This window comes from Podarcis liolepis (genome assembly GCF_965112155.1).
Source record: "Podarcis liolepis genome assembly, chromosome: 11".
Taxonomy (NCBI): Eukaryota; Metazoa; Chordata; class Lepidosauria; order Squamata; family Lacertidae; genus Podarcis; species Podarcis liolepis.
Window position 1 is genome coordinate 22,211,162 of NC_139565.1, and position 20,918 is coordinate 22,232,079.

Sequence of the window (20,918 nt, forward strand, 5' to 3'; positions counted from 1 at the left end):
TGATTCAGCTCAGTGATTCAGCTCTGCTCAGAGGGTGGCTGCATCTGGCTGTGCTCTGATGTCCATCAATCCCATCCTCATCGCGAGTGTTAAGTTGTGGGTGAACATATCGGACGACACAGCGATTCTTCAAAAAGCTCTTGTTTATTCAGAGGCCAGAGCAGAACAGAACTGAAGGGTTCAGTCAGCCTGCTTATATAGAGCTCCAGTACACATAATTGTAACAACTTTCTAAAACTATCCAATCACTGAACGTCACTTTCGATCCCTTATTTGCATAACTATCTACAGTATCCCCCTGCTGGCCCAGGGTGAGAACTTCAGTACATAACAGCACCCATGTTGGGTATCCCTAAAGAGGATCACCAGGCCTTAACCCTTTATTCATTCAGGCGTCTGTTCCAGAAGGTTTGTACCTAATCACAACACCACCTTAACCATGTCTACACTGGAGTAAGCCCTGTTGAATTCAATGGGGCTTCTTCTCAGGTAAGGACTGCAGACTTAGTAGTCTTAGATGTTGATATTTTAGCCCTTTTGCCACCCACCAGAAAGATGCCGAGTGTTTCCGTTGCATGTGTTCTTTTATGGCATTGTTGTTTTATTACTTCTGCTGCTTTGTGAAGAAAAGAAGATGCAAGTTACTAAAATAAAAGCAAAGCAAAGAACACTTCACAGGGCTAAAGTTGTCCCTCTAAAAATATGCATGATGTTTTGGGCTAACTGCTACGGGTGGGCAGAGGATCTGTACGCAGGCTGAATAAAAAGGGTTGCCTATTCTCCACACAGAGCTACGGTTTGCATATTCCATAAGTTTTTGTATCCATTCTTCCTTCGCTGGGACTTCTGCTTCTTTCCATTTTGGGGCAAGAAGCATTCTTGCTGCTGCACTGAGGCCATAATCCTAAACCTATTTACTTGGGAATAAATTCTATGAAAATCAATGAGTTTTTCTTTTATTCAAATAAGTTTAGAATTGGGGTGAATGTTTTGGGGTTGTTGTTGTTAAAGCAAAAATGAGCATGCCCTGTATTCCAGTAGCATAATAATTTACTCAACTGAGAGGAATTTGATTTGAAGCTCTAGTCCCACAGAATGAGAGAGAGAGGCAAGTACTTCTGAGGATAACAGTTAATATTTTCCAAAAACCCAAACTCTGGCCACCAGTCAAGATTTGTTTTGTTTGATCAAAGTGCTCCATTCCCACGTGGCGCAGTATTAACATGGAATGCAATTACGAGGGAGGCCGAATTTGTTCTGAGGCGTTTCAAATCTGGAAATGTTTTTGGCATTTACCCCCCCCCCAAAGGGATACGAAATCCCACACCATTGCACTGATTGTTCTAAACTGTGGAGGATTAGCACTCAGTTTGAAGTGGTGTGCCAGCCACTGGATTTCTTATTTGGTTCCTGGAATGTGAAGTGCGATGGCAAAGAAGCCTTGAGCAAGAACAAAGTGCTCTACATGAAGAAGCTTGCAGGCTTCAGCACTAACCCAATAAGTGTTAAGTTGTGGGTGAACATATCAGACGACACAGCGATTCTTCAAACAGCTCCTGTTTATTCACAGGCCAGAACAGAACTGAACTGAAGGGTTCAGCCAGCCTGCTTATATAGAGCTCCACTAGAACGCAACAGTAACAACTTTCTGTAACTATCCAATCACTCAACATCACTTTCGATCCCTTATTTGCATATGTGGACCTGAGTGAAAACTATCTACAGTATCCCCCTGCTGGCCCAGGGTGAGAACTTCAGTACATAACAATAAGCGCTGATCATCCCTCTTAGCTCTGGGTGGCAGTTTGCAAGCAGAGGGCAGGAATCCAAGAGGATTCTGTGCAAAGAGGGGCCTCTAGAAACCAGACGCCTATAAAAAACTATTGCTCCATTAAATATTGGGGTGAGGTCAGCATACTGCATACTATCCTCAAGGCACACAAAAATGGAGGCGAGAAGAGCTCTCTGTGGTGTTTGTGTGTAGCATCCTCAAACAACTTGTTGCCTCAAATGAGACAGACTGGTTTCTGCAAACCTGAACTGTCACTTCTTCACCAGGAGTTCCAGTTACAGATAGGTAGCCGTGTTGGTCTGCCATAGTCAAAATAAAAAAATTCCTTCCAGTAGCACCTTAAAGACCAACTGTTAGTTCTTGGTATGAGCTTTCGTGTGCATGCACACTTCTTCAGATACACTGAAACAGAAGCTATCTGCCAATCACCCATTCCCACCACCCTTCTGAGTAATACCCCTCCCCACCTTCTCACTATATAGAAGGATCTGACAACTTCTGTTTCAGTGTATCTGAAGAAGTGTGCATGCACACGAAAGCTCATACCAAGAACTAACTTAGTTGGTCTTTAAGGTGCTACTGGAAGGAATTTTTTTATTTTTCTTCACCAGGAGGTTAGTTATATGCAATGCTTTTTTTCTGGGGGGACGCGAGGGTACGCATACCCCTAAACATTTTGTGAATCTAAGTTTGGCCTCATTGAGGGGCAGTATTTCAAGATGAGTAGGAAAATGAGAGTACCCCTAAACATTTTTTAAGATAAAAAGCACTGGTAATAATAATAATAATAATAATAATAATAATAATAATAATAATAATTTTTATTTATACCCTGCCCTTCCCAGCCAAGGCCGGGCTCAGGGCGGCTAACAAGCAACAATAAAAACAAGTTGAATGATTACAACTTAAAAACAAAAATTAAAATACAACATTAAAATACTGAAACATTAATATATTAAAATGTAGCCTCATCGCAGGAGGAGAAAGGAAAAGAAAAAAGAAAGAGAGGGATGGAATCAAATTGGCCCCAAGCCAAAGGCTAGGCGGAACAACTCTGTCTTACAGGCCCTGCGGAAAGAAATCAGATCATTATATGTACTTCTCTGAGGACAAACTGCTCTCACTGCACCCAAACTACATATTACGTATAAAAACATTGGCCTAGAAACCCTCATGGCAACTTTTGCTACAGGAAAAGCAGTTTCCAGGGAGAGCAAGTGTGTGTGTGTGTGTGTGTGTGTGTGTGTGTGTGTGTGTGTGAAAGAGAGAGAGAGAGGGAGAGGGAGGGAGGGAGGGAGGGAGGGAGGGAGAGCGGGAATGGGTTTGCATTCACAACCCTTTTCATGCTCCTTTCTCCTTTCCAAATTATATTCTCAACAGATATTCTACCACCTTCTTTAACGTGCATACCTGGAGGCAACTGGAGTGTTATGTACTGAAGTTCTCACCCTGGGCCAGCAGGGGATACTGTAGATAGTTATGCAAATAAGGGATCGAAAGTGATGTTCAGTGATTGGGTAGTTTTAGAAAATTGTTACAGTTACGTTGTACTGCAGCTCTATATAAGAAGGCTGACTGAACCCTTCAGTTCAGTTCTGTTCTGGCCTGTGAATAAACAAGAGCTGTTTGAAGAATTGCTGTGTCGTCTGATGTGTTCACCCACAACTTAACATGGAGTTTCCCCTCAACATCTGATCAGATAGATCAGAGAAGTTAAAATTATTTTAAGGTTTTGTTAAGCTGAATTGGGACGTGTATCTCTACTGTAGCTTATAATGTGGAAATTCATTAGTATCCGTTGTAAATTTTAACTAAAGTTGATGGAGTAAAAGGAAGGCACCCATCGCTTAGAATCACAATTGACTTAGAAAATTAAATGTACACTATGCTAGCAGCATTCTTTTTAAGTGACTAATCTGTTTTGTTTAATTGAATTATCACCGACAAGGAAGTAATCATTCTTACTTGTGTATGTCACTCTGCTGTTTTAACAGTTTAGGTGACTCATTCAGAAGAAATAGAGCAAGAGATATCCATTTAATATTGTCTCATTCAGCTGTAGCTGTAAGCCATTTGAGTTTCCTAATTTGGAAAATTGTTAGGGAGGTGGGGAGAGTCATCTCCACTTCACTGTTGTCCTTGAAGGGGGTTGCAATGAGAGCTGATCACTTAGCAAAAAATAATCACCCATCCTCTGAGCTAGTACCAACTCTGTAGGGTGATAATAATTATCACGTTATTTAAAAGTGTTGAGTCTGTTTGCCACAACTCAAGTTTGTATCTTTAGCAGATAGACTATGAAGATAACACAGCGAGTGGATCTAAGACCTGCCCTAGCATTTTACGGAAGTGCTAACATAATATTTACAGTGTTCGCTTGCAAGTAGTACTTGCCATTGTTTCACGATAAATATGGCTAGGGTGCACTGATGCACTAGATAACTGGACTCTTAAATCTTTAACAATTATACAGAAGAGGAAATTCCATCAGGCCAGCTTCTTATATAATAAATGCTTTTTTGGGGGCGGGTTGCGGTTGGACTCAGAAAAGCTGCATCTGTTAAAATTCCTATTTTTGCAGGTCAGACTAGACTTTGCATAGCCCTAGTTAGCAGCAGAATTCACTTGCCAATATTTTCCTTTAGAATCATGGATTTGTTAGCTTGCCTTTAAGTTAAGCTAAATCATCCCATGAACCTCTGTTTTTGTGAAGACACATGTTGCCAGTTGAATTATATTTCATATCATCTTAGAGTTGGAAGGTCTCTTGCAGGTCCTGCTGGCAAACCAGTTTTCATATAGCAAGAGACCCTAACTCTATGATGCATGACAGATACTCGTCTATTTATTTTTCTAAAAAACATCCATAGCAACAGTCTGTACACCTCCCTAGCTAGTGTGTTCCATGCCTGTCATGTTTCCTTGTCAAATAAGTCAATCACACATTTTTGTTTTGTTTTTAGATTTAGATGACATCTCATCTTTGTTTTGTTTCCCCTTTACTGTCTCTGTCTCTTTTAGGTGACACAATATAGTTGCAGTACAAATTTTTATTTCTGCTCTTTCTCAGTGCAGGAGCCAGTAACTCAGCAGGAAAATGTAGTCACCTTTTCTTTATTGTTCTCTGGAGCTTTTGCACAGCTTTCATCTGCCTGTTTTGTCTAACTTCCTGATTGCTAATAGTACAGCAGGTACTAGAGCTGTACCCCAAGAGTTGGCTTGTACCACTATCCCTAGTGCTGGGAAGCAACCTAATTTGTTTCAGATCCACTCTACGTCTTCCTGACTCATTATACAAAACCAAATTAAATCTATTGAATCTGAAGTTCTGCTCATCCTCTATTCCCTATAGGGAATGTAAAATGGTTATACCTTTTTTGTGTTCTGAGCTGAAAGTTTGAAAACTTAAAACAAAATCAACGTGAACTGTGTGGGGGGGGGGTGAGAATGAAAACAATTCGACCAAATTGATTTTTGATTGTTTGTTAAGAAAGAGATTGGGAAGGAAGCCAACAGTTCACCATTCTTCTCAATTTTTCCAGCCAGGTAGTTGGAAGAGAACAATGACCATGAAAAACAAAACTTTATTATTTACTTCAGCATCCCCTCCCCCAAATCACTGTGATTGGAGCATCCTGGAGAAGACACTCCCTGTGATTTAAACCTAGACCTGCCTATCAAAGTGAAAGATTTCACCGCTTCTCCCCCTTTCCCCCTGATCCACTTTGAGTTGCCTTGTTAATTGTGAAATCCAGCTCTGGCATGTGAAAACTTCACCCCTGTACACCTCGTAATTTGCACTGCACACTCAGCTGATGCACTCGCCTTCCAGATAAATTGTGCAATATTATCCTAGGGGTGTCAGCTGCGTTCAGCCAAACAAAGTTGTCAGCCACTTCATAAGGTCCCTCCCTGCCCAGCAGAATAGCGGTCACTGAAACATTGCCCTAGTGGTCTACCCTCACTCTGCTGGCACAGATACGAGGGCATTTGCATGGTAATAGATGAGAGGTCTCTTTTCTGTTGACCTTTGCTTATTGGATTCAGAATCCATGCCGGTATTGACGACTTAATAGATTTCTTTTCTTTTCTTTTACAAGGTTATGTGTGGCTTCCTGGAAGAGGGCTCTTAACACAGGTTTTTACCCAGAGTTTTTCCTGGCTGAAGGCACGGGGAGAGAGCATGTCTGAGGGTTGAGCTGTATTTAAGGGGACAATGAACTGCTACTTCACTATGTTTGAATAAAACAGGGAATAAACAGGGAATAAAACCTTTGCCAACCTGGCGAGCTCCTGATGTTGTGGGTGGCAACTCTTATTAGCCCAGTCAGCTCAAAATTATGGAGGGTTCATTTTAGTTTTGAGTGGAGTGATAGGTAACACAGAAGATCCATCAAGATTTGCTAAAATGTATAAGACTAAAAATCAGATAATTCCTGGAGATGCAATGAGGCTGAGGGTATGTTCTATCATATGTGGTGGACTTGTAAAAGTTAAAAGAGTATTGGGAAATAATTTATAATGAATCGAAAAAAGTGTTTAAAAGTACTTTCCCCCCAAAAACCAGAGTCCTTTTTGTTGGGGATCATTCAGAATGAAATTCCCAGGTGTCAAAAAAGATTATTGATGTATGCCACTACTGCGGCCCATGTTTTGTTAGCCCCAAAATGGAAAATGAGTGAGGTCCCAACTAAAGGAGAATGGCAACTTAAGCTGATGGGAAATGCACAGTTTGCAGACTTAACATATAGAATAAGAGAACAAGAACATATGTTTAAAGAAGATTGGAAAATGTTTATTGAATATATGGGTGAAAATCGTGTACGTTTGAAAACGTTGGCAGCATTAAGATAAATTCAACAGTGTAAATAAGTTTTGATGGATATGGAGTGCTGAATGGTTTAGTTTATGTAAAATATGCAGGGATTTATGATATGTAAAATGAAGCATGGAAGGAGAAGAAAGGAAGTCATTGATATTTTAAGGTTGTTTAAATGAATATTCTAAAATGTAAAATAGAAAAACTTAACAAAAATTATATACAGCGGTATCTTGGTTTTCGGAACCGAACTCTGCAAACCCGGAAGTAGGTGTTCCGGTTTTTGAACTTTGCCTCAGAAGCCGAATGTGCTCCTGAGCTTCCGTTTTCACGGTTGCGCAGCTTATTTGAGTCCCCCGCATAATAATTAAGGCTTTTTTCATCCTGTTTTCCACTTGCGAGGCAAATTTAAGTCCCCCCGTTGTAATTAAAGCCTTCCGTTTCTGATTGCAGTGTTCTGAGGTGATATTTGGTGCTTTTGTTTTTGCTATTTTTTGCGTTTTTGTTTGTGTAGCTTTTTCATTTTTGTGACTGTGGCTTCCTTTTCATTTTATGATTGATTGATTGTGTGACAGCGGAAATGGATAAAAGCAATGACTATAATCCAAACAATGAATATAATCATCATCATCATCAAACCTTTATTAGGATGTCCATAAGCTCCTCAAACCAAGCGACTCTAGCTACTAGAGAAAGTTCACCACTCCCTACCGAGATCAAGTGAATCACACGATCAGAATACATCAAGGTTTGGAAAGACGATAGAATATGCGCGTTAATCCAAATCCTTATGTACTGAGGACGCAGTACCTGGGGGAGTGGATTAAATTTTCTGGCACTCTTGTTGGAAAGACAAATTTACATTGAAGGGGGAGATAGTCACTAAGCATAGGATCACCTATGTGGAACTCAACCACATGGGGCAGCAATTTAGTGGGGACCAGAATATAGCCTACCACACTATTTCCTTGTGGGGAGAGGAAGGTAAAGTTCCCAGAACCTTCCCAGTTTGGTGCTTTTGTTTTTGCTATTTTTTGCATTTTTGTTTGTGTGGCTTTTTCATTTTTGTGACTGTGGCTTGTTTTTCATTTTATGATTGATTGATTGTGTGACTGCAGAAATGGATAAAAGCAATGACTATAATCCAAACAATGACTATAATCAGTGCAGGTAAGAATTATTATTATTATTTTTAATTTTTATCGTCTACAATACTGTCTCATTTATTTTAAAGTATAGAACATTGATTATTGCTTTCATTTTATGGATCAACGGTCTTGTTAGATAGTAAAATTCATGTTAAATTGCTGTTTTAGGGGTTGTTTTTAAAAGTCTGGAACGGATTAATCCGTTTTGCATTACTTTCTATAGGAAAGTGTGCCTTGGTTTTGGAATGCTTTGGTTTTGGAACAGACTTCCAGAACCGATTAAGTTTGAGAACCAAGGTACCACTGTATATAAAAACAGAAGAAAGCATTGTGCCTATCACCTTAATGGCACTGCAACTTAAGTCCTATTTTTATTAAGTCCTATTTAACTTAAGTCCTATTTTTATTTTTTAAAGACAGGAGAGGGACTTGGAAGGCTTCTCTTCTCTTCTCTTTTTCTTTTTATTAGTTTTCAGATTATTATGGAACCACAGAGACAAGTAAACAATAATAAAAAAACTCAATAATATGTCCGACTAAAGGCAGGGAATGCAAAACCTAAACATATTAAATAATAACAGTCAGTCTAAAATCACGACACCTATATTTCTCTAGAAGGCAAACAGAGAGATACCTGTAAATCTGAAACTAAACTTCATGAAATAAAATCCCACCATACTGAAGAGAGGGCGCTGCAGAGCAACCAGGAACCAGCAGTAGGAAAATGGTGTTATTACGGTGAAAACAAGGTCTGAATTTACTTTTAATTTACCAGGGTGCCCTGAGACGTTTTAGAATGATGTATCCCATGTTGTTCTAATAACGTTAAAAAGGTCAGTGTAGATCCAGTCTTTGTGTCATTTCCCTCCCCTGCCCACCAACACCCACTCACAGCCCCCTCCGCCTGTGCCAGTGATCCAATCAGGTTTGGCTACATAACTGAAAGCAAATAGACGGATTGTTCTCCTTCCGAACGGCTGGTAGAGAACAGAGAAAGAATGCATCTTCATTGCTGACACAACAGCTGCTCCCTAACCTGCAGCGCTGCACTGTAATTTCATTTCTATAGCACTTCGTGACGCACCAGAATCAGTTTCCTTTCTCCGACACCAGTTGTGAAAGAGGGGTCCTGTGTAAGGGACAAACATTTCTCGCTCCCTCCTGGAAGACTGCTGAAAGAGGGATAAAAAAAATACTTAGGGGAGAAGCAACCCTCTCCCTTTTTAGCCTAGTGTGAATAATAAAATTAAGACATGCTGAAAACCTTACTGTTCATTATCTCCGCAGTAAAAGAATTGTGCTGAAATAATTATAGGAATGCACCAGAACTACAATCTAATGAGCTCTTTCTGTGGATGAAAAGCAGCTTCTCCCATTGATGGCAAGAACATGGGACAACACCCCTTGTATTCATGGGAGCTCCATTCATCCATGATAGCAGCGAGAGCTTTGTTCGCAGTGCTGTGTATTATAGCCAATCGATTTCAATGATTAACACTGAGAAATGTGACAAAGCCTGGACTTCTTTGAATCGGCCAGCAGTATGTTTATATTTGATTGGTATTCAGCATGAAAAACGCTGAGGGAGAGGAGGGGAAGGCAGCTTATTATGAAAGCTTAAATACCAAGCACTCTTGAAAGCTTAAATACCAAGCACTCTTTTCTGTGATTTGACTGTATTGTGACTGATCTGGACGGTCTCCACTTGGCCTTTGAATAAAGTTCAGATTAAAGGTAAAGGTAAAGGTACCCCTGCCCGTACGGGCCAGTCTTGACAGACTCTAGGGTTGTGCACTCATCTCACTCTAGAGGCCGGGAGCCAGCGCTGTCCGCAGACACTTCCTGTTATGTACTGAAGTTCTCACCCTGGGCCAGCAGGGGGATACTGTAGATAGTTATGCAAATGAAGGATCGAAAAGTGACGTTCAGTGATTGGATAGTTTTAGAAAATGGCAACAGTTACATTGTTCTGGAGCTCTATATAAGCAGGCTGACTGAGCCCCTCAGTTTAGTTCTGTTCTGACATCTGAATAAAGAAGAGCTGTTTGAAGAATCGCTGTGTCGTCTGCTATGTTCGCCCACAACTTAACACTTCCGGGTCATGTGGCCAGCGTGACGAGGCTGCTCCGGAGAACTGGCACCAGAGCAGCACACGGAAACGCCGTTTACCTTCCGCTATAAAGCGGTACCTATTTATCTACTTGCACTTTGATGTGCTTTTGAACTGCTAGGTGGGCAGGAGCTGGGACTGAACGACAGGAGCTCACCCCGCCGCGGGGATTCGAACCGCCGACCATGCGATCGGCAAGTCCTAGGCGCTGAGGTTTTACCCACAGTGCCACCCGCGTCCCTATCAAGTTCAGATTATGCAATTACAAATATCTGAAACTGGCACAGTCTGCCCACATATTGTAAATCATAGAATTGGGCCCTCGGTTTCCATGTGTTCTGATATGCTAAGCTCTTACTAGATAGCTGGGATAGCTCAGTCAGTAGAGCTTGAAACTCTTAATCTCAGGGTTGTGGGTTCAAGCCCCATGTTGGGCAAGATTCCTGCATAGTAGGGGGTTGGACTTGATCTAATGGTTTTGGGACTACAATTCCCATCATCCCTGACCACTGGTCCTGTTAGCTAGGGATGATGGGAGTTGTAGTCCCAAAACATCTGGAGGGCCGAGTTTCGGGATGCTTGGACTTGGGGACCCTTCCAACTCTACAGTTCTATGATACTCTGAATCTTGTGCAAAATAACTTTGTTTGCATCCTCATAAGAGGGTATGTTGCCTTAGTTGCTCAGCATGTGATTTATTTATTTTTTAACAGAGGGGACCACAATTGCTCTATCTGCTGCTCGTGGTCCAATATAACTGCTTTTGATTCATTATTATGCACATTGGCCTAACAAAGTATCAAAGAATTCCTGTCATCTGGATAGTAATAATCTACATCAGGAATGGGGAATCTGAGGGTTGCCCTCCCTCAGGGCAACCTGCCACATGCCACGTGTCTCAAGCAAAAATGAGCATGAGCAGAGGCAATGGTGGAAGGAGCAGGAAATGTGAATTTCACTTTTGTACAGTAGGGTAGTTTCACACAAACTCACACCTCAACCTATCAATATTCTCCATTCAGACAAGCAAGAGGCATTATTAGAATTCAATGGCATTTTTCAGAGTGAAACAGGATCAGTCAGGGGAGAGTCCTGAGAATCAGGTAGAGGAGTCTAGTAGGCCATGTTTAGTCGTCAGTCTTGAGGTTCCAGTCTCTAGCCTAAATGATTTCCCTCATCCCGGTCAACTTTTTCAATCAAAGGGCATAGCAGTTATCCAGCAAAACATCCATTTATAATTGATAGCCCTTTAGGTGCAAGAAGACCCAGTTTTCAGAACTTTCTGAGATCTAGTATTAGCACGTTTCTCCCACGTTGCCATAGATTATGCAAATGCATACCCTCCAACATTTCTCCAATGAAAATTGGGACGTCCTATTGAATTATAGTTATTGTTATTGTTGTGGTTGTTTTATTTTATTATTTATACCCTGTCCATTTGGCTGGGTTGCCCCAGCCACTCTGGGTGGCTTCCAACATATATAAAAACATATGTATATATTTAAAAAAACTTCCCTATACAGAGCTGCCTTCGGATGTCTTCTACAGTGGTACCTCAGGTTAAGTACTTAATTTTTTCCAGAGGTCCGTACTTAACCTGAAACTGTTCTTAACCTGAAGCACCACTTTAGCTAATGGGGCCTCCTGCTGCTGTCGTGCCGCCGGAGCCTGATTTCTGTTCTCATCCCGAAGCAAAGTTCTAAAGCAAAGTTCTTAACCTGAAGCACTATTTCTGGGTAAGCGGAGTCTGTAACCTGAAGCGTATGTAACCTGCAGCGTATGTAACCTGAGGTACCACTGTAGTTACTTATTGCCTTGGGGTTTTTTTTGGGGGGGGGGTCACATAACTCCATATCCTCCAACATTTCTCTGATGAAAATAGGGATGTCCTAAGGAAAAGCAGAATATTTGGGGATCAAATCAGAAACCAGGACATCTTCTGTAAATCTGGGCCTGTCCCTGGAAAATAGGGACACTCGGAGGTTCTGTAAATGTATCTCCTGTGAGCCAAGCTTTTCATAACCCAAATATTCAAAGCTTTCTGGCCGCTTCAGATAAATGAGTGTTTTGCTGCAAATAGAACCACATGAAACCATCCCATTGTAGCCCAGTATACCAAAGAATCCAATACATTCCACAACAACTTCACATCGGGGACTCTTTAATTAACAGAGGGCCACTTATCATTTTAAAAGCAGCATCACAAAGTAATAAATAGCTCCGGGGACTTCTGAAGGCTAATTGAAAGCAGTTTAGAACATTAATCACAAAATAGTTCAAAAGCAATTTCCAAATTGCTTCCTACAGAGGTCAAGTTATCGATATACACATTTGAGTCAGTTGGCCTGTGAAGAAATCAACATTGGGACCAAGATCAATGACAAAGCATTTAGCTGGAGTACCTAGGAGTGATTTCAGTGGTGGAAGTGACAAATGGCATGTGATTTTTTTATTTTTTTTACAAAGTAATCTTAAAATACATTATAATCAGTGCTTTTTTCTGGGGGGAGGGCGCAGGGGTACGCGTGTTGGATTTCAAGCCTTATCAGAGGAACTGGCCACTCTCAAGGCACCTGGCTTGATCTCCTTGTTGACCTCCCTGTCTGCGTTTCCTGGCAGGATCCAGGCTAGGTCACGATCGGCGATCCTCCTCAAGCGTGAGAAGAACACACCACTCTTCCCTGCTCCCTGCTCCCCCCCCGGGAGGGGAAAGAGATAGACAGAAATGTATTTACATGCCTTTATTTCTGCCTTTGCAGCATTACAGAGAAACGCGTCTGCTCTCTTCAGACACCAACAGTAGAGAGACTAACTCCACCTCCTGTACTTCCTGTACAGGTCAAATGACACTCTGAGCTAACATCCGGTGCTCAGCACAGTGAATAGACTGCCCCTTTGTTCTCACGGTACAGTCCCAAACATTCCCATAATGTTTTGCTTTCCAGCCAGCTGCAGCTCGCTGCCGCATTGCTCCTTTTCCGTAACAACGCGTACCCCTAAACATATTGTGAATGAAACTAATTTTTAAAATTTCTTTAGTTTTTCTCTAGCGTGGTGAATTGTCAGTTCCGTTTCTACCCCCGATGGTGGCCTCATTTCCTGTCACGGTGTTTCCTGAGTCTCAAACCGAATGAGAGTACCCCTAAACTTTAGAAAAAAAAGCACGGATTATAATAATAATAATAATTTATTAGATATATTTTATGGTGTTATTTCTCCCATGTTTTTGTTGCTGAACAAAGCACATCTATGATGGATGTGGCTAGAAAATCCATAGCTGAGGTAATTTGCATCTGCAGGTAGCTTTGCGTTCCACAGAAGAATTTCTTCTACCTGACTTGCCTTGCACAAGTGTGTTGGCTATTCACAGCCACCACAAGAGTCCCTTTTAACTCCCAGGAAGGAAAGACAATCATTATTTTTTTCTTTTTCATTCCTTAAACAGCAAACATGCAGCCCCAATTATTAAAATTGATTGATAACAAAGGTTTCAACTGTAGTTCTGTCCAGTTCCGAAGGGTGGCAACACAAGAACGGGGACTTCTCTGCAGTGGCTCCCCATCTGTGGAATGCTCTCCCCAGGAAAGTTTGCCTGGCGCCTTCATTATACACCTTTAGGTGCCAGGCAAAAACATTCCTCTTTAACCAGACCTTTGGCTGACTGACATCCAATGCCCTTTTAAATTGTGTTGGGGAGGGGAGGATATTTGGGTTGTTTTTGTTTTTATCGTGTATTTTATACGTTTATATTGTGATTTTATCTTGTGAACCGTCCTGGGACCTGCGGGCAAAGGGCACTAAATAATAATAATCCACACTTAATTTGGAATTAGTCCCACTGAAATCAGTGGGGCTTTTTTCTGAGCAGACATGCATAGGATTAGCTTAATTTTTGACCCATTAAATTATGCAGCACGGCAGTTTAGACAGTACTGTGAAGGGAACCTGAGCTTACAGGGTTAAACAGCTCAGAGTGTACGCCCTGCCTACTGTTGGGAGGAGGGAGACTCTGCGTCAGTTCCGAGTCTCTCAAGTCTTTGTTCTCTCTACTTTCGCTTTTGAGGAGAGTGGACGTGTTTTCACGATGCTGTTCGACAATGGTTAGTCTGCTGTAAATAAAACTGCTTTTAGCTGCTAAGATCCTGCGTGGACTTTATTTAGCACACTGAAGAAAGCACTTAAGCTTACAGCTTTCTCTAACCGCTGCTGCTGCTTAATTCTGCGTTTTTGCTCAGAGCATCGGAATGTGGCCTTTGAAGTCCGAGGCCTGGCCGAGGGGGTGCACAGGCGGAGCGGGCTGGACTCCAAGCTTTATCTGAGCAATAAATCAATCACCTTATCTAAGAGGTTATGGACGTCAGCTACTGCAATTAGAGAAAGCTTTGAAGTGCTGTGTGTTGAGAAGCTGCTGTTTTTGCTGCCGGAGGAAAACGTCCTGCGTTGAGGCTCTGCCTGGGAGAACGCAGGGAGGCTGACTGCAAGCTGTGTGCTGCAAAGGGACGCCGGAGGCCTATCCTCGGAGCCGGTTGGTACGCGTGAGTACTCCAAAGCCCCAAGGGGGGACCGGGGGAGGAGATGGCAGAACTCCAGGAGAGTTTCAACGTCCCCTTTGAAAGATTAAATCAGCAAAATTGGGAGGACTGGTCAAGAAGAGCACGGGCGTGGCTCACAGGGAAAGGCCTGTGGAGCTGTGTTCAACGTGAACCTACCCCAGCAGCTGCTGGTGCTGATGAGGCAGCTAGAGTACAGGCAGCTACAGCACAGAGAAGGGACCAGAGGACTTATGGGCTTTTAATCCTTGCCCTGGACTCATCCCAGCTCCCTCATGTTGATGGTTTGACCACTGCGAAAGCCGTCTGGGACGCTTTGGAGCGTGTCCACCAGAGAACGACGGCTGGGGCCAAAATCCACACTACTAGGAGCCTTTTTGAGTTGAAGCTTCAGCCGGGGGGGTCAATGCAGGAGCATATAACCCAAATGCTGGCAGCGTTCAACAGGCTCCGGCAGTTACAGGTCCCTCTCTCTGAGGAGCTCAAAGTGTACATTCTTTTGAGCTCATTGGACAGGAGCTATGAGACGTTGTGTCTGACCTTGGAAGCGATGCCGGCAGACCAATTAAATCTGGATTACGTCGCGGGCCGTCTCTGCGATGAAGAATCACGCAGACAGAGAGCTGGGGGGAAAGCTCCAGGCCCAGGCTGTGCTCCCAGGAGTGGGGGTGCAGGGAATGCAGGAAGGGCCGGAGGGGAGACTGTGAGAGCTTTTGCTACGCGTCGCTGTTATCGCTGTGGCTCCCCCTCCCATCTGGTGAGAGAATGTCCAGTGGAGGCACAGGAACAGCCGAAGGCCGTCTCCCGTAGCAACCAGATAAAGGGCTCTTCTTCAAAGCGTGGGAAAGGCAAGCCGAAGGCAGCTGGCAGAGACACTGAACATAAACATTTGGCAGCGTCTATGGCTACAGTCAAGAGTTGTCAACAGGATGCTGTGCTGACTTTTGTCATAGACAGTGGAGCTTCCCATCATCTCGTGCCATCTGCAGGATTTCTGGAGAACTGCACCTCTGTAACTTCTGGGAAGACTGTCTGTTTAGCAGATGGCACTAGACACCCACTCACGCAGACTGGCTCACTGTTTTGTTCTTTCTTACAGGATTCAATCCAAGCTTTTGTTGTTCCAGGACTGTCCTGCGCATTGCTGTCTGTCAGTGCACTTCTTGCTGAGAACTACAGAGTGTGTTTTGAAGACAATAAGTGCTCTATTTCTAAGAATGGACAGCACCTAGTCAGTGTTGAATGTAAAGACAGGTTGTTTGTATTGAATGCTTCTTTTGCAGGTCCAGGTGACATGAAGGAGGCTCAAGCACAGTGTGCCAACGTTCCAGTTCATGATGCGTGTGCTCACCTCTGGCACAGACGCATGGCACACGTGTCCTGGGGGTCAGTGAAAAAGATCCCAGAGTGTACGCAAGGGTGCAAAATGAAATCATGTGCTAAGTTTCTAGATTGCAGAGCGTGCAAGTCCGCAAAGGTGAAAACGTGCACATACCCAAGGTCTGAGAGGGTGATCACTAGGGCTTTTCAGTTAATTCATGCAGATTTGTGTGGGCCGATGTCTGTGACCAGTATGGGAGGAGCCAAATATGCGCTGGTTCTGATTGATGACCATACGCGCAACTCCTGGACCTTCACGATCGGACACAAAAGTGAAGCTGCACCGCTAATCAAAGACTGGATTGCGGCTGTGGAACTGCAGTTTTCCACACGAGTGCAAAACTTTCAGAGCGATCGCGGTGGGGAGTTCACCGGGTCTGCACTGCAAAGTTTCTTCCGCAAAAAGGGGATTCAACACAGGTTGACTTCTCCGCACAGTCCCCAACAGAATGGGATTGCGGAAAGACGGAACAGGACTCTAGGGGAGATGTCCGCAGCTCTTTTGTTTGATGCCGGGCTCCCACAGCGTTTTTGGGGAGAGGCTTGGCGAACGGCCAACTTTGTTTTGAACAGGTCGTTCAATTCAGTGGTAGGTGACACCCCGTACTTTTTGCTGCATGGAAAGAAACCGAAAATACACTATTTTCGTGTATTTGGTTCTGAAGCGTGGGTTTTGATACCAAAAGCCAAACGCAAGAAAGGTGAACCCAAGTCCCAGAAGATGATTTTTTGTGGGTATGAGCCAGGGACCAAGGGGTGGAGGTTTGCGTATCCGTCAGGGAATCAGTCCAGGATTCTGCTCAGCAACAGTGCTGAATTCTGTGAGCAGAGTGGCTGGGCAAGGATACATGGGAACCCTGACATCCTGTCAGAGAGTCTGCTTGACTCTGCTGATGAAGAAGAGGAAGAGGTTGAACCTGCTACTGTGGCTCAGAGTCCAGACCCAGTGCAGGCAGAGGGGAGAACTTCTCCCAAGGCTGTGAAGATTGAGCAACGCAGTGCTCCATCTTCCCCCACAGGTTCGGCTGAGAAGTCCAGAAGGCGCAGTAAGTCAGAGGGGGAATTCTCTGATGCCAAGGACGTTCTGGCTGGCCCTAGTGGGTCAGAGGGGGTTCCTGAAGTAGTGCTGCGTCGATCAGCTCGGACGACCAAGGGGAAACCTCCTGATAGGTTTGCCGTCACTAGTGTGTGGGTCGGAATGGCACAGTGTGAACCCGAGAGTTTTGAGGATGTTCAGAAACTGCCTCAGGAAGAAGCCAGAAAATGGCATGAGGCGATGCGGAAGGAAATGAACTCAATGGAGTCGCTAGGTGTGTTCTCCCTCACGAAGTTGCCGGTGGGCAAAAAGGCCGTGGGTAGCCGCTGGGTTTACCGACTTAAGCCCACAGTGACAGGAGAACCGCAGTATAAGGCCAGATTAGTGGCGAGAGGATTCACGCAGCGCAGAGGGTTGCATTATACGGAAGTTTATGCTCCCACCTGTAGGAGTGAATCTCTACGTTTGCTCTTGGCCATCGCTGCACAAAGAGGGTTGCTGGTGCATCACTTTGATGTGGACGTTGCTTACTTGAACTCAGACCTCCAGGAGGATCTGTACATGCTTCCTCCTCCAGGGTTTGAGGGCAATGAGCAAGGTACTGTGTGGAAACTTCACAAGTCAATTTACGGCCTGAAGCAGTCGGCCAGGAATTGGAACTTGTGCCTGAATGAAGCTTTGGAGAAGCTAGGTTTCAGGAAGAGTCTTGCTGACAGTTGCCTGTTCCTAAGAGGATCAGGAGACTCACAGGAACTGGTTTTGTTTTATGTTGATGACATCATCCACATTGGAAAGGCAGACAAACAGGTACAGAAGTTTGCCAAAGAGCTTGGGAAGCGGTTTCAGCTCAAGAACCTGGGTGCAGTAAAGATCTACCTAGGTGTCCAGATAGCGAGAACTGAGGATGGTAGCTTCTTGCTCAGTCAGAAAGGCAAGATTGAGCAGTTGCTTGAGAAGTTCAGAATGTCCGATTGTGCAGGAGTTCGGACACCCATGGAGACGAACTTCGTGAAAGATAGCCAGCAAGCAGAAAGTGCTGAGTTCGAGAATGCTGAGCTCTTTCAGTCAGCTCTAGGTAGTCTGTTGTATCTATCCCAATGGAGCAGACCAGACATTGCCTTTGCTACCAACCTGCTAAGTAGGGAAGCGTCAAAGCCCAGTGTGAGTGCTTGGCACGGTATCAAGCGGGTACTGCGCTACCTGCAGCATACCAAAGACTTCTGTCTTAAGCTGCCAGCTGAAGGTGAGGCGAAGCTCACATGCTATGCGGACAGTGACTGGGCGAATTTGCAGGACCGCAAGTCTGTGTCTGGGTTGGTGGTAAAGTTTGGGAAGTCACTAATTGGGTGGAAGTCCCGGAAGCAAAGTCTCATTGCGCTGTCTTCTACTGAGGCTGAATTCAGCGCACTGTCAGATTTGTGCCGGGAACTAGAGTTCTATAGATGCTTGGTGCAAGAGATCTATGGAGATTGTAGCTTGCCCATCACGGTTTGGGAAGACAATCAACCTTGTTTGAAATTGGCTGAATCTGCGCAATTTAAGGCCAGAACCAAGCATCTGGACATACGTTTCCAAAATGTGTGTCAGAGTGTTCAGTCAGGTTTGATACGGCTGAAGTATTGTGCCAGTCACAGTAACTTGGCCGATGGCTTTACCAAACCTTTAAGCTTCCAGCGTCATGGGGAGTTTTGTGGTGGTTTGGAGTTGGGGGTAAGTTCTGTACATACTTTCCCCACAGTAGCGCAGGACGAGAGGGGGTGTGAAGGGAACCTGAGCTTACAGGGTTAAACAGCTCAGAGTGTACGCCCTGCCTACTGTTGGGAGGAGGGAGACTCTGCGTCAGTTCCGAGTCTCTCAAGTCTTTGTTCTCTCTACTTTCGCTTTTGAGGAGAGTGGACGTGTTTTCACGATGCTGTTCGACAATGGTTAGTCTGCTGTAAATAAAACTGCTTTTAGCTGCTAAGATCCTGCGTGGACTTTATTTAGCACACTGAAGAAAGCACTTAAGCTTACAGCTTTCTCTAACCGCTGCTGCTGCTTAATTCTGCGTTTTTGCTCAGAGCATCGGAATGTGGCCTTTGAAGTCCGAGGCCTGGCCGAGGGGGTGCACAGGCGGAGCGGGCTGGACTCCAAGCTTTATCTGAGCAATAAATCAATCACCTTATCTAAGAAGTACACCCATATGTCTCCGGGGGGCATGTGCTCTAAATTGCAGAGCAGAGCAGGGCTGCCTGTTCCAAATCTGTTTTAAAAATAAAGGGTGGGATTCAACTAATGAGTCTCATCAGTGGAAACACTTTCCTCCCATGTGCCCCAATACCCTCTGAAATTGGCTCAGGGGGCATAGAGAACTCCCAGAACAGTGAGCAGGGGCGAGAAAGGGGAGGTTGTTCCATTTGGCAATCCAAAATGCTTGCCATCGATTGAAATAATCAATATACAGTACAGTGGTACCTTGGGTTAAGTACTTAATTCGTTCCGGAGGTCCGTTCTTAACCTGAAACTGTTCTTAACCTGAAGCACCACTTTAGCTAATGGGGCCTCCTGCTGCTGCTGCGCTGCCAGAGCACGATTTCTGTTCTCATCCTGAAGCAAAGCTCTTAACCCGAGGTACTATTTCTGGGTTAGCAGAGTCTGTAACCTGAAGCGTATGTAACCCGAGTTACCACTGTAGTGCAATTTTGAGATCCTCCCAAAGAATGACAGGAGCTCTCAGCTGCCTATCAGTACTTTGCACTTGGACCACAGGCTGAGCAGAGACACAAATCACCGGTCACTGTCTTACCCATTATTTATAAGTTTGCATCTGTGCATATACATGACGGATGGAACTTGCAAAGCTCTGGCAACAGCTGATCATCTGAGCTAGTGAATCCAGGTGCACCTCAGTGCCTGACAATCAGCTGATGGTTGGAGCTTGCAAAATCCTACCCACAGTGTAATGCAAGACCTGGCAGTCAGCTGATTTTGGGGGTTTGCAAAGCCCAGTACAGAGGGAATTTACCCGGTGCTTGCAGGTGCGTCTGATCAGCTGATCGGCGATGCTATCAAACCCCTTTCGGCTAAGCCGTATCTTTACCTGCCCCAATACCATGAACAGAGGAGAACGCAGACTTCTAGAACAGTTCCCCTCTGTCCCTTTAGCTTTGTTGTTCTGTTTCGTTAATGTTATTTTAATGTCAACTGCTTTGTGAGGTTTGCCCCAAAAGGTATATAACACAAAAAACACTCACCTGGCTTGAAGGCTGTAGTAAAGATTCCTGACACAAGCAAGTGAGCCGTCCAGAAGACTCAGAAAGTGCTAAATATTGTTCTAAGTGACAAGCCTTCAATGCAATGGTGTCAGTTTTATTATTATTATTGCTCATAATTATGGCAAACGAATTAACCTGTTCATAAGAGTACAGATGCTGTGCTGAAATGAATAAATCAGTGGGTAAAAGTGAAACAAGTTATAGACAGTAAAACAGAAGAATTTGCTAGAAGACGCTCGATTTGCCACTGGGTGCAATACCTTTCCCATTTCCTTCTGTTAACTGCCATGTGGAAGCCTTATGAGAACAATGATTCAGGCCCATTGGCAGCCATTTACGCACCCTGACAGCACACACTTTCCTCCTGCCTGTTGTCTGCACACCTACTGTGAGGGTGTTCATCATAATGACATTATGAAGCCTTTTTTCTGGTTTTGTTTTTTTGCTGTCAGGAATAGGATGGCATGCAAATTGCCCCATAAATTGTGTGCATCATAAAAATGGAAAGCGGAGCTTTAAAACCTATTCCATATCAAGAATCCATGCCTACCACTATCACCACCACCACCTCTGGAGTTTTATGAACACAGAGATAAGACATTTGCATAACAATTTTTGAAGTGCGAATGGGAGGGAGGCGAAAAACATAAGCTATTTAGAGGAAGTCATTATAGCCTGTAATGTTCCACTGTGTTGATAATGGCAGATAAATGATTTGTACGAACCACCTAAAAGCTGGTGCTAAAGCACTGTGGGATCTGTTCCCGTTCGCCTCTTTAAGAAGAAGAAGAAGAAGAGTTTGGATTTGATATCCCGCCTTTCACTCCCT